General features: G+C 41.1%; 1 non-coding gene across 1 annotated transcript; it reads right to left on the bottom strand.

Moving 5' to 3' along the window:
- Positions 1–7,916: 7,916 nt before the first annotated feature.
- Positions 7,917–8,023, bottom strand: LOC136462050 (small nucleolar RNA R71). The gene has a single exon (XR_010760576.1). It is a non-coding gene; the product is annotated as a small nucleolar RNA R71 (small nucleolar RNA).
- Positions 8,024–13,802: the final 5,779 nt, after the last annotated feature.

Raw genomic sequence — 13,802 nt, 5'->3', positions numbered from 1 at the left:
GCGCGGCACCGACGTGTCACCTCGCCAACGATGGGAAACTAAACCAACCTATCACGATTCCTTAAGCCGCGCACTGGTGCAAGCAATCGGACCGAGGAGCCGCGAGCTAGCAGAGCCTACCGGCGGCGGCACGGAGCTTTGGCCGCGGTGGTGGCGCGAAAGAGCAGGCGAACAACGCAAGAGGGTTAAGACGACGGCCCCGGCCACTAGCTGCCACCAACATGTGCACCCAGGCGATGCGACGGGCAGGCTTGGCGTGGCGTGCATGACCTGAAGCAGCCAGACCCAAGCGGTGCGCTGATGTCAGCTAGCTGATCAAGGCGGACAGGGAAACGTCGCCATCGCTCCTGCGGTCGTCGACCGTTGCGACACGGCGGCAGGGCTCCAAGGCACAGACAGGCACGGTAGGTAGAACGAGGGGTGGAGCGAGCGCCACGTCGATCCGATGGTGGCCACCAAGGCATTGGCCTGGCCCTACGCACGGCGCAGCGGCACGGCGCGACCAGGACAGCACGCGGGCGTAGAGAGGCGAGGGGCGCGCCACGGCGTTAGTGGGCACACGGCAGCAGCACACGCATTGGCCCGCAGGGAGAAACAGTGGCCGGCAACAGCCTAGCTTGGCGCCCGCCACGTGCGTGCACATGGTGACCATGAACACCGACCAAGTGGCTGCTATCAATGGCGTGCACGAATTTTAAAGCTCCGACCAAAACCAAACTAGCTCGGTTAAGACTAAACCATCTCGACAAGGCTCAAGAAGATATATACGGCTACTAGTAGTAGCAACAAACTCAGACAAAGATGAACTAGAGAGGAAGATAGAGATGTGCCAACTTGGGACTACCCACCAGTGCCCAAGATCAACAACTAGCTGGCCAACAGCACGTTCTAGCTATTTAACGGCATTTAACTGGTGACCAAAACAAGCACTAACCAAACCAACCCCTATACCATTACAAAGCACTCACTTTGATGCAATCAACAATACCAAAACATGCAACTAGTATTTAAATATTTTTGTTAGAAATTAAATGCCAAAATAACATTGTCTACCACCCTTCATACTTAGAAACGTTAAGGTTTTCAATTAGGACTAAGTAACCATTAACTCTTTTGTCGTAATTTTTAATAGATCTAAACCTTGCAAACATCAACCAACAAATACTTCATGCCATAGTCCATACCTTATACTAACCCATAAGAGCAAAATATATAAGCACCATTTAACTAATTCGCTCAATATAATTCACCAAAAATGGTATTTTAAACATAAATTCAAGCGTTTGCCATCTTAACGAAATTTGATCTTTGAGCTCCCAAAGCACTAGTTAACAATATCTATTTCTCAAAAGTTAATGTTACATTTCCATCTACTAAACTTGTACTTCAATTTTATTTAAGTACTAAATACAAGTTGTGTTTTATTTTTGTTTATAGAAATTGCTTTTCGTGCCAAACAATTAAAACCACTTTTCCTATTTTCTTGTTAGGATTTTCATTATCGCATTTAATTAAACTAACTCACTATATTAATAGATCTATTTCTCAGGCCATAATCTCAGTGCTTAGCGAGCTCGTAACACCAGAGGTGTTACAACACTAGCATCTTCATGTGCCTTCTGCTAAATGGGGTAGCTTGCGCCATGTCGATGAGGCTTGGCTTGAGTTCAAACTCAAGGTTGTTGGTTTTGAGTGTTGGTCCAGTGCGAATATTCTAGGTGCTTGGAGCAAAGAATTCACACAGAGTCTTGTCAGCCATAGCTTCAGAAACTGGTGTTGAACTTCCTCTTGATTGGTTTGATTTTGATTGATGGAGATTGTTGGTGAATCACAACCAATCCTGCAATACCCTGTATAAGATATGAACAAAGACAAACAAGTGTAAGCCTGCTAAAGCAGATGTGTTATAATTTCATCAATAAGTATTTATTTGATCAATTCTCTATAGCCATGTGCCCTCCTCGGCAACGACGCTAGAAATACTTGTTGGCATTTCTTAGCATCTCTTTACTAAGTTGTCATCCCTAGCAATGATTCCAGAAATGCGTTGTTGGTAATTATTAAGAACACTTGAATATATATATATATATATATATATATATATATATTAAGTATCCGCAAGCACACAGATAATATACCATTGTAGCATTTCGCATGGGAGTATACCAGGTATCGTTATTTATATTTTATCCACAGGGAGGAGCGATGGGGTTGGCTCAGAGATATTGACAAATATGTATACTTATGATGAGATCACTCTCATGCTATAGCAGGGGTAAGTCAAATGACAAATAAAAGATAAGTGCAAGGTAATTATAGTATTCTAGAGATAGAAATAGATACTCATAAATGTAGTATGGCTAGGCAGGAGCTTAATTAAGAGCGAAAGATTCCTAGGTCATTCGTTATTTACTAAGTCTTTTGTACACCAACGTATATACACTCTCATCTATAGCATAACTAACTTTGTATCTATGCATAGGGAATATTACTAATGAAGGTCAAGAACAGAGCTTAACTCCCTTCGTAATCGGGTTCTTCTTGCTCTACAATCAGAGAGTGGACTACAAAGGACTCAATGGGAGTGTCACATCCGCGATCTATCACATGACCCAGAGTGTAGAATGCATTCGTAGGTAAACAATATTTAAGCACCACGCATACATAATATAGACCACTTAACTCACTCGAGTATTGAGCTAAGCGCTTTGCGAACATATGCATAAATTCATCATCAATCATGACTATATCAAGCATATAACTAGAGCAAACTAGGAACATAATAAATAGCAACATAATATTGAAGTAGCACAAAGTCATAAATAAAGAGGGATACAATGGTATACCGGCCTCCAGATGGTGAATCTATAATCCTGAGCAATAGCCCAAACTCTACTTGAACCTTACTAGCTAGCCTATACTAGAACTTTGAAGAATTGGAGCTCTATTCTCTTCTCTTTGGAAACCCTAATTTCTGATCTGACCTTGACTTATGGCCGATCTGTCTGAGGGATGGGGGTAAGGGCTAAGATATATAGGCCGGAGCGTCAATCCTGGACCTTTGGATCAATCCGACTTGAATAAATGGCATAGATGCAATCTAGGAGGCGGTGGAGAACCGACATAAGAACGGGGGCTGACAGGTGGGCCCTAGGGGCCGGCCGGCCTGCAGGTGGGGCCGACCGATGTATTGACCTCCGCTTTGGTGTGGTGTCCTCTTGAGTCTTCTGGAACCTTCGGGGGTAGTTTTCGCTGTGGATAAGTGCGATTAAATTTATCGATTTGGTCCCCATTGATGGTTTTCTGGATAAACCCTGCTGAAAACACAGATTCACCAAAACTCATGAAAAATATCAGTTTAAACCCCAAAGCCTATGTTGGTGATCATTTTCATGCATGATTTCAAGTTTTATTGATGGTTTATGATGGATGATAACTACCATCAACAACTCCTGATAAAAGACGGATGTTCCTGGTAAACACTAGAGTAGTAACTGATAGCATAGACATGGTGTCTAAGCTATATGTTACTTTCATTTGCCTCATTCCCCATGGTTGAGGGGTAGGCGGAAGATGGTGACAGCCCTGTCCGTCCCTTGTAATCCCCCACGTTCGGGTTCGGTGTAGAGCTGGAAGCCAGAGGTACTTGGCAGACCAAGTATAAGTCAGTGCCCCAAGTAAGTTTATTATGACCAAAGCTATCTTAACTTAGAATCTCTAACCTTAGAAACTCATGTATTTGAATGACTATCCGGTTAGCATAGCTATATAAGATAAGCCAGCTCTAGTTTAGGTATATTCTTTTATTCTTTATTCTTCCTTTTATCTTTATCCCTAAGATTGGCTTGAGTGTGTGTCACACTATCCAATATTTATCCTAACTTACCCCTATTATGGATCATTGAGATTGGCTTGGTCTATTATACAGTCATGTTATCTTGATCATGCTCCTACTAGAGACTTTTACACCATGCCTTCCTTTGGAAAAATATAAATGAATGATACCCAAATACTTTGTAGCGCCCGATTTTAAGAACAAAACCAGATACACACCATATGTGAGCCTAGGAAGTCAAATCTCACATATAGCTACAAATAAGGGTACTATTGAAAGACAATGCTCAATATATAACGTACTTAGTATAAAGGATATAACCTTAGACAGCAAACAGTGGAAAGATAACTCCGATCTTCGGGTGAAGACTCCAATTCCACAGGGACAGCTGACTGGTTGATCACAAGCCTAATTCCTCCAAACTCTAGCAGTCTGGTACCCATCCAGGATTTTTCCAAATATTTAAAAAGTAAAGCAAGCGTAAGTACATATCATACTCAACAAATATAATATGGGGTTCATGAGGCTCAAAAGGCTGACATTGGTTTAACTACGATTAGCTTTTAATGAGTCATCATTTTAACAATTGAGTAGCAACAAGTCTATCCACAAGCCCATAAATACATGATCAGTTAAACATGAATAATGAATAGCATAAACAATTAACCATTAGTGAGCATCTTCATCATCTATATCATTAGTGTTCATCATCTATTCAGTAAGGGTTCCAAGGCCGCTCATGACCGTGAGCACGGCTGATATACCAGTTTTACACTCTACAGAGGTTGTACACTTTCACCATGAGTCATGATATCCATATGCCCGGGTTTGCAACTCCCAAAACACTTCTAAGGTGAGCAGGCAGGGTACACTATGAAGCTTTTCCCCAGTCGTTCTAATAAGGAGCAGCCGCTAAGGATTTCATCTCCCAAGTGTTATGGAGTCATCTCTAGAAGTGGCACTTATACACGCTACATAGTATACACCTTGGGGATGAGGCCCATACCCAGCCTGGTATGCCCCTCTTGCCCTTTCGGTAAACTGCTACAAACTAGAAAGAGTAAGGTACTAGACTAAGACCAAAGCCATGTAGTCCTCATGGTTGTACTTTAAGTCCTAGATGATCACTTATAGATAAGTCCTTAGGGAGAGGAATCTAGAGCACGATAAAAACAGCCCAATGCTATAGCCCCTGATTCCATGTTGCTTACCATTAGTCAAGTTACAAGATCATGGTTGTAGTTGAGCACTAGCATCATACTACCCAATCTAATACCCCATAGGTATTAAGGCACAAAGTCAAAGTACTAGGAAATCCTTAGTGGTAATCAAGGTAGACACAAGCAGCATGAATTAAATGATTAAAGGTGTATAGGACAACAAGAAAGATCCCATGATATACTTGCCTTAAACTCAGATCCTTCTTCTATTGAATTGTAACCTCCAAAGGACTTCTTCTAGATCACCCACTTCTTTTATATCACCAACGCAAAGCTCACCGACTGGACATGATTATAAAGCATCACACAAGCATCCATGCAATTATAAACTAAGCAAACAATAGAACTAAATTGGAACAGTACACCAAACATAATAAACAGTAAGTAAAAAGGGTTTAAAGATGTTCTAGATGTCTCTACGAACACACAGACACGAAAAGCACGCTAATCAGAACAACGGTTGTAAAGAAAACGACTACATGGTTTTATATTATAAAAGAAAAGAGAAGACTATAAGCTCCATTTATGTTAATTAGGAAAAACTATGTGAGTAGCATTAATTTAGATTAAACAAGTCATATTTATACTTAAAAACTGAGTTGAACCTAATCATATTTTAATTATAAATATTTTGATATCATTTATGCCAATTCAACTTTAACTTGCAAATACAAACTGTCATGTGAGAACATCTAATCAAATTTGATATGTGTGTTTAGAATAAACATATTATATTTTAGAAACATATCTATGTTAGCAACTAGTCATGTTGAAACTTATTTGCAAAAGAGCATTGTATATAAATATGTTGCTTTTATTTATAAAAACTAGTTGCATGCATATTAATCAAATTAATATTTAAGCATATATATAAAAGTCACTTGACATGAAAAACGACAACACTAGCATGTAGATCACATCGATACGAATCTAACGCAATTGGAACGACTCGAAACAGACTTAAATGAATATACGACGATGATATTACGAACCGGTGGTAATTTCGTAATTACCTCGTCTTCATCCTCTGGCCTCCCATACAGCCACCACACGGCCATGGCAATAGCAATTGTGTAGGGGTGGGTTTGACTTGTTGCATGAAGGAGAGGATGGTCGGGTTGAGCAGCACGGCGGCGACAGCAACGGTGAGGACGAGAGAAAGAGGAGAAAAATCTAATTTACTACACGAGGGATTTCCCAAACTAGGGGCTCCCCTTACGGTAGTTTTGGTATGCTTTGCCCAAGGGATTGGTACATATTTATAGGTAGAAAAACTCTCCGCATCTACATCAACTAGCAATATGGTACTAATTGATGTTGCACCCTCCATATTTACTAATGGGCCTAAATAATCATTAAAGCCCATTAGTAAATAAATGCATATGCCTTTAGGATTTATTAGGATTATTGCACATGGGCTTTCAGCTTTGGAAAAAATGAGAGATTTATTATTTTCGGAATTAATTAATTTCGTGGATAAAATAATTCTAGAAAAGTCTAGAATTATTATTTAAGCCACGAAAAATACTCCAAAAGCTCTGAAAATTCGGGGAAAATTTTCAGACATTATGGAACATGAGGAACCCAAATAAAGTATTTGGAGCCCATAATAAGATAATTTGGAGCATCTAAAAATTAAATTATGCTCACAGACAAGTAGGAACAAGTTCCAGAAAAAGCTGGAAAATTTCTCGAGAAGTTTATAGAGATTGATTGACGGACGAGGAACTGAAAGGAGTGACTTGCGTTACAAAGAAAAGATTTTAGGAAGCTCCCAATGAAAACTTGAGCTGAGAAACAAAGAATTTGACTGTAGTAAAAGATAAACGTGTGTCGGAGAAGGAAAATCAACCTACTAACGTATTTTAAAGACTTTGCTCACTCTCAACACACAAAGAAACAACAAGCAAATATCACATCATCCAAACGCCCGTTAAAATTAGAAAACCTTGAAAATTTGCGCTAGCTCAAACTAAACTTGGTAAATTTTACCCAAATATTAAAATAATTCATTTTATTTAGTGTTTTCTATGCACAACCCAAAATCAAAAATTTTGGGGTGTGACACACTTTTGAGTGAAATGCTACAATGATATATCCGTACGGTTGTGGAATATTTATGTATGCGTTTAGTAATATTGTCACAACATTTTTGGTGCCATTGCTAGGAACACAAATCCTAGTAGTAATGCTAAGAAATGCCAACAAGCATTTGTAGCACCGTTGCCGGGGAAGGCACTGCTTAAAAGAATCTATTAGGACATGTTCATGATAATATGCATGTGTAATAGCCATTGCTCATAACATGATAACTTTGCTTGTTTTCTCCTGTTGTGGATGAAAACATGATAGTGTAAGACGGTTTCGACTTACCGATGACCTTCACCGAGAATCCGGAGTCATTTCTAAAGAAGACCTGACCTCGTGTCGATCCTCCTTCCACTACTCCACCAGCAATCGAACCCATCACCCCCTCACCATCTGTTCCAAAAACCATGGCCTACAAGATGTTGCACGAGTACTCCGTCCCCACTATTGCCAACGTGCCTGTTGGGCCCGCTGTCAACATGGGCGACACGAACTTTGAGTTGAAGACTAGCCTAATCATGATGGTGCAGGCAAATCCATTCTATGGATTGCCTAGCGAGGATGCCAATGCACATCTCCAACACTTCCTGGAGCTATGCGACACTGTCATCATGAAGGATGTCACACCAGAGATAATCAGGCTCCACTTCTTCCCATTCTCCCTCCTAGGGTGGGCAAAATAGTGGTTCTACAAGGACCAGGAAGTTGTTAACACATGGAACAAGTGTTCCATGGCATTCCTTGCGAAGTTCTTCCCGACAGGCAAAACCAATGCCCTTCATGGAAGAATTTCGTAATTCTAGTAGACAGCATCAGAATCCATCCCAGAAGCATGGGAGAGGCTACAAGAATACATCCTTATCTGCCCACAGCACGGGATGGGAAACTGGTTGATTCTTCAAAATTTCTACAACGGGCTAACTTCCACATCCAGAGCCCACATAGATGCTACTACCGGAGGAGCCTTTTTCTCACTCACAGTTAGCGGAGCTACGACTCTCATTGAGAAGATGGTCCCAACCAGGGTTGGAGTGAAGACAGACTCCAAACCTAAAAAGATGGCATGCATACCGTGGAGGAAACGAATATGCTGGCCACAAAATTGGATCTCTTAATAAAATGCTAGGACAAAAAAAGTGCAACCTATGGTATCGTCCAATCGCTCTACTCGCATATACCATGCGAAGTGTGCAAAAACTTCAAACACTCAGGGAACGACCACCTCAACACCCAAGAAGATGCATGGTACAACAACAACAACGGGTTCTATCCACAAGGAGATCTTGGGTGGAATCAGTCGCACCCACAATATCTGGAAAATGAGTTTGCTTACGATTCAAATTTTGCAAATCAAACTTCCTTGGAAGATGTTGTGTTAGGGCAAGCTCAAATGATTGAAAACTTGACAAAGAAACTTGCCTCTAACAATGAAATTATTGAAAACATTAATTCAAAATTAGAAGGCTTAACCTTTTCCTTCAAAGATCGATTAAGCCTAAATAAAATATTTGAAAATCAACTTGCTCAAAGTGCCACCACACATTCCTTCATATGTTCTTGGAAAGATCCCGGGGCAACTCAAGATTTCATTTAAAAATATCAATGCGGAAATCATGAGGGATGGTAAGTCCACTCATGATCTACCACACTCTAACCATGTAGGAAAAGCCAAAAAGCACACAGGTAAAAACCCAAACCTTAGGCTTTGAGCTAGCTTGGGGGAGGACCTCGACAAGGTAACATGTTCACCAATAAAAGAAAAGAAGAGAAATAAAAAAAAACTTTCTGTTACCTTGCATAAAAAGAAAAGAAGAGAAATAAAAAAAACTTATGGTTCTCCTGTTCACTAATAAATGTTTTCACCACTGTTGGATGATTCTTGTTTATCCTTTCATGCTTCTTCTCTCTATACTGGCATGTTTTGGTTTGGGAGTATTGGTTATACATCTTTTAAATGAAGCATGGTGCTTAGTTTGAAGCTTGGATGTAATGCTCATACTTATACAGGCTTTTTAATTTAAGCATGGTGCTTAGATTAATTAGCCTACCTTGATCAAATGTGACATGGTGTCTAGTTTGATCATTGAATCAAAACTGCTAGTTTAGATTTTGGTTGATCATATGGACTAACCCCTATAGAAACTTATCATCTTCATGAGGGTATGTCTTCAAGATGACAACAGAGATGAAAACTTATTTCGTGAACCTTAATAATAATAATAATAATAATAATAACAATAAAATATATAATAACAATAATAATAATAATAACTAAAATAAAATCAACCCTCAAGTTTGCCTCTGCCCTATAATAAAAGCAGCCGAAGGATAGTAAACTTTGGGCTAGCTTTGGGGAGACCCCCACAGAGGTAACTTGTGTCCTTTACTTTGCATTTATTTTCTTGAATTTATTTATTATTTAGCTTAAAAATGAAATATGATAAAACAACAATAATATTTATTCTACTCCACATATGTGTAATAAAAATGTTTAGTTCATCCTTGTTGAAATGATGAATTGTTGCTCTGTCTTATATTTTGACTGTGCCTAGTATATAACTTAGCTTTCCCCAAGATTTGAGTTTATTGGCTAAAAATGTCTCATCCTAAAAACATGAAACTTGTGGGTTGCAAATGCTTAATCTGCTCTAAGTTGTTGCGGGATAAGATATGGTGCAACAAAAATTTGCTATGACTTTGTTCTAAGAAAGACTTAACATCCAGAGTTTTATTTTCAAAATGCTAAAATTAAAAGTTCCTCAGTGTCAACAGCAAAAAGTGACATCCCACCATTGGCACACACATGCAAGCTGAGAGAAACTACGTGGAGTAGATCCCGAGCTCTCCCTGGACTTAGGAGGACATCAGACCGAATGGTCGTGACCTATGGCATTGATGAGATCCTAACATATGGGTATGTTAAGCCTTGGGTCCAATGGTTCCCGAACAATGAAGACCTCCTGACTGACCGCTCTAGGATCACTCGGGGCTATACCCATTGGGTATGCTTGCGCGCACCCTCTGAGAAGAAACATGGCTGAGCCTGACTCTGCCATGACTACGCTTGGGGCTCGGGGGCTTGCCCAAGCCCAGAGGCTCCTGATCTACGACAACACTTTAGCCCAGCCCTTGGCTCCTGCCCCGCTAATGATGCCAGCCAAGGCCCAAGCGCAAGAAGACACACCCTGAGCTATCGAGGCTCAAAGGCTCCCTAGTGCTGCCCCTTGGGCACGGTATTGTCGACCACTTTCTAGACAAGGTCACGCACGGGGCGTGACACAAGAAGACAAAGCTTCCCCATGGCTTCCAAGAGCTCGGAGGCCCCGGGGCCCACGCGTTAGCCCATGGAGTTGACCTCCTTCACTGCCAAGAAGATTCTAGAAGGTCCACCTAGGGGATGCTAGTCCAAGCCTACATAGCCTTACACATAGAGTGTCAGAATAGAGTGGTTGGATGATGCCCAAGGCTTCTTTGGCTCCATGACACCACCACGGTCCATAGCGCGTCGCTACAAGGCCCTCCTAGACTCCGATGCATGTAGACCATAGACTAGTTTCCCCAAACCACCGTGTACCTAACCTATCTCATTATATAAGGGATAAGATCGGACCTAGAGTGGGGGACTATCATCAAAAGATAGATCATTCCATTCCATTTCATCCCTTGGCCTTCGCTCGGCACCGAGAGCACGACAACCCAGAGAGGGGCATCGAGAGCTCCTCCATCACATCCCATTGTCTTTCTCCTATCTGACGAGGGGAAGACTCCATCAGTGGTAAGGCAACCTTAGGATTAGCACCGAGCTAACCCGCTACCAAATCTCTCTACAACCCTGTTGTAACCCCTTGATTTTGGGTGCTTTTGAGAATAAGGATCATCAGCTGCTGGACATAGGGCATCGGTTGGACCGAACTAGGATAAACCATTGCATCCTCTCTATGATTCTTATGTTCTTGAGTCCACCCGAGCCACCATAGACATGTACTCTAACATCGACTCAAACAACAATGCTTGCCATAGTTCCGACCCCGCAACAGCTAGCACGCTAGGTAGGGGGCAGCGTCAAGTGCGATTCAGGCTCTATGGTGGCCGAAGCCACCCGCCTTGTCGTTGGAGCAAGTGGAACCACCCCAGATGGCAGTGTCTGCTTCCCTAGTGATTTCTCCATCATGGCCGATGCCTTCTAGCCTATGTTGCCTTCCCCGGTAATTGGTCCTCAACTTTGGGAGCCTAGCCTACGTCGCCGACTGCTATGGCGAGCTTCGTTCGCTCGACGGGGCTACACTGGCGAGCAATGAGCCCCCAGCGTCACCCCCTCTGCCAGGGCCCTCGAGAGCAGATCTCAAGCTCCTGGCCTAACAAATCTGGCATGGTTTGGGCCCAAACCACACCGTGTTGTACCACTGCTAGATGTTCTACATGCTGGCCAACATTCATCACTAGACCACACTTTAGCACCTGGTTTTAAGGATAAAACCAGATATACACTATATGTGATCCCAGGAAGTCAAATATCACATATAGCTACAAATGAAGGTAATATTAATAGACAATGCTTAATATATAACATACTTAGTATAAAGGATATAACCTTAGACAGCATACAGCGAAAAGACAACTCTGATCTTTGGGTGAAGACTCCAATTCCACAGGGGCAACTGACTGGTTGATCACAAGCCTAATTCCTCCAAACTCTAGCAATCTAGTACCCATCCAGAATTTTTCCAAAGATTTAAAAAGTAAAGCAAGCGTAAGTACATGTCGTACTCAACAAATATAACATGAGGTTCATGAGGCTCAAAAGGCTGACACTGGTTTACTACGATTAGCTTTTAATGAGTCATGATTTTAGCAATAGGGTGGCAACAAGTTTATCTACAAGCCCACATAAACACAAGATCAGGTAAACATGAAAAATGAATAGCATAAACAGTAATCATTAGTGTGCATCTTCATCATCGGTATCATCCATGTTCATCATCTATTTCGTAAGGGTCCAAGGCCGCTCGTGACCATGAGCATGGCTGATATACCAGTTTTACACTCTATAGAGGTTGTACACTTTCACTGTGAGTCATGATTTACCCTTTTGCCCGAGGCGGACAACCTCTTGACCCACTACCAAGGAAGGTTGGTAGGGTTCACTATGAAGCCTTTCAAAGGTTCGTCTAACAAGTTAGGGTCGCTAGGTTTCCCCATCAATAAGCATGAACTCCCCTCTAAGGAGTGATTAACAAAATACCAAGAAACCAAAGGGCACCCTCTTAGCAGGCCGAGATCATACCTGTCGGAGCCCCTCTTGCGCCATAAAGGTAACCACTAACAAGCTAGAAAATTTCCTCATACTAAGCAAAAGCCAGAGCCATGTAGCTCTCACAATTGTACTATAAGTCTCGAATGTTCACTTACAGATAAGTCCTTAGGAAGAGGAATCTAGAGAACCATAAAATAGCCCAATGCCATAGACACCTTGTTCCATGTTGCTAAAAAGCATCTTTTAATGTTTATTGCATATACCATTAGTCAAGTTACAAGATCATGGCTTTAGTTGAGCACTAGCATCATACTACCCAATGCAATAACCCATAGGAATCAAGGAATCCAGGATATCAAATAGCTAGGAAAATTACTACGGTTGCCAAGGTAGACACATGCATATGATTAAAATGATATTAAGGTGAATAAGGCAACAAGGAAGATCCCATGCTATACTTGCCTTAAATTCAAATCCTTATTCTATTGAATTATAACCTCCAAAGGACTTCTTTTGGATCACCTACTTCTTTTATATCACCAACGCAAAGCTCACCGACTAGACATGATCATAAAGCACCACACAAGCATCCATGCAATCATCCAAGAAGCAAACAATAGATCTAAATTAGAACAATACACCAAACATAAAATCAAGATGAAATGTTTGTAAAATGAATCTACGTCTTGCTACGAACACACAGACATGAAAAGCACTCTAATTGGAGCTATAACGAAAAAATTATGAATTAAACAAGATTTCCTTTAATAAAATAATAGATTAAATCTAACCGTGAATTTCAAAAGTTGAAAATATATTTAACAGTAGGATGAACATGTATATTACTCAATTATGAATCTAATAAAACTTGAATGGATCAAAACGGAGTTAAAACAAAGATTTTATGGCCTAAATAATACTAGTGGCAAAACTGTAAATAGATGAAAGTGTATTTTGGATCTAACCAAAGAAACTACATTTTCAAAAGAAGAAAACATATTTTGAATCTAACAAAGGGATTTTACACTTTCTAAAAGAGAAAACGTATTCTGAATCTACTATAAAGAAACTATGTTTTCAGAATAGGAAAACGTATTCTGGAAGTGCACCATGGACTGCGGGTTATATTACATGAAACTGCAGGGGCTCTTTTATAAATAAACCCGGCGAAGGGGTACGGGCGATCTTGGACCATTGGATTGAATCTGGATGGCCCAGATTAGAAATGAGGGGGAGAGAGAGTCACCGGTCGGAGAAGAAAATCGGCGCGGTGGAGCTCCATTATAGGCGGCGAGAAGCTCCCCGGAGCGCTTGGTTTGGGCCCTAGAGGCCATGGTTTGATGAGATGAGAGCACAGGGAATAAGAGGAGAAGACAGCGAACTCACCTAGGGCCTTCTTATGGTC

Source organism: Miscanthus floridulus, chromosome 6 (genome assembly GCF_019320115.1).
Source record: "Miscanthus floridulus cultivar M001 chromosome 6, ASM1932011v1, whole genome shotgun sequence".
NCBI classification, from domain to species: Eukaryota; Viridiplantae; Streptophyta; class Magnoliopsida; order Poales; family Poaceae; genus Miscanthus; species Miscanthus floridulus.
The sequence above is the reverse complement of the archived record's forward strand: the minus strand, read 5'-3'. Positions and strand labels throughout refer to the sequence as shown.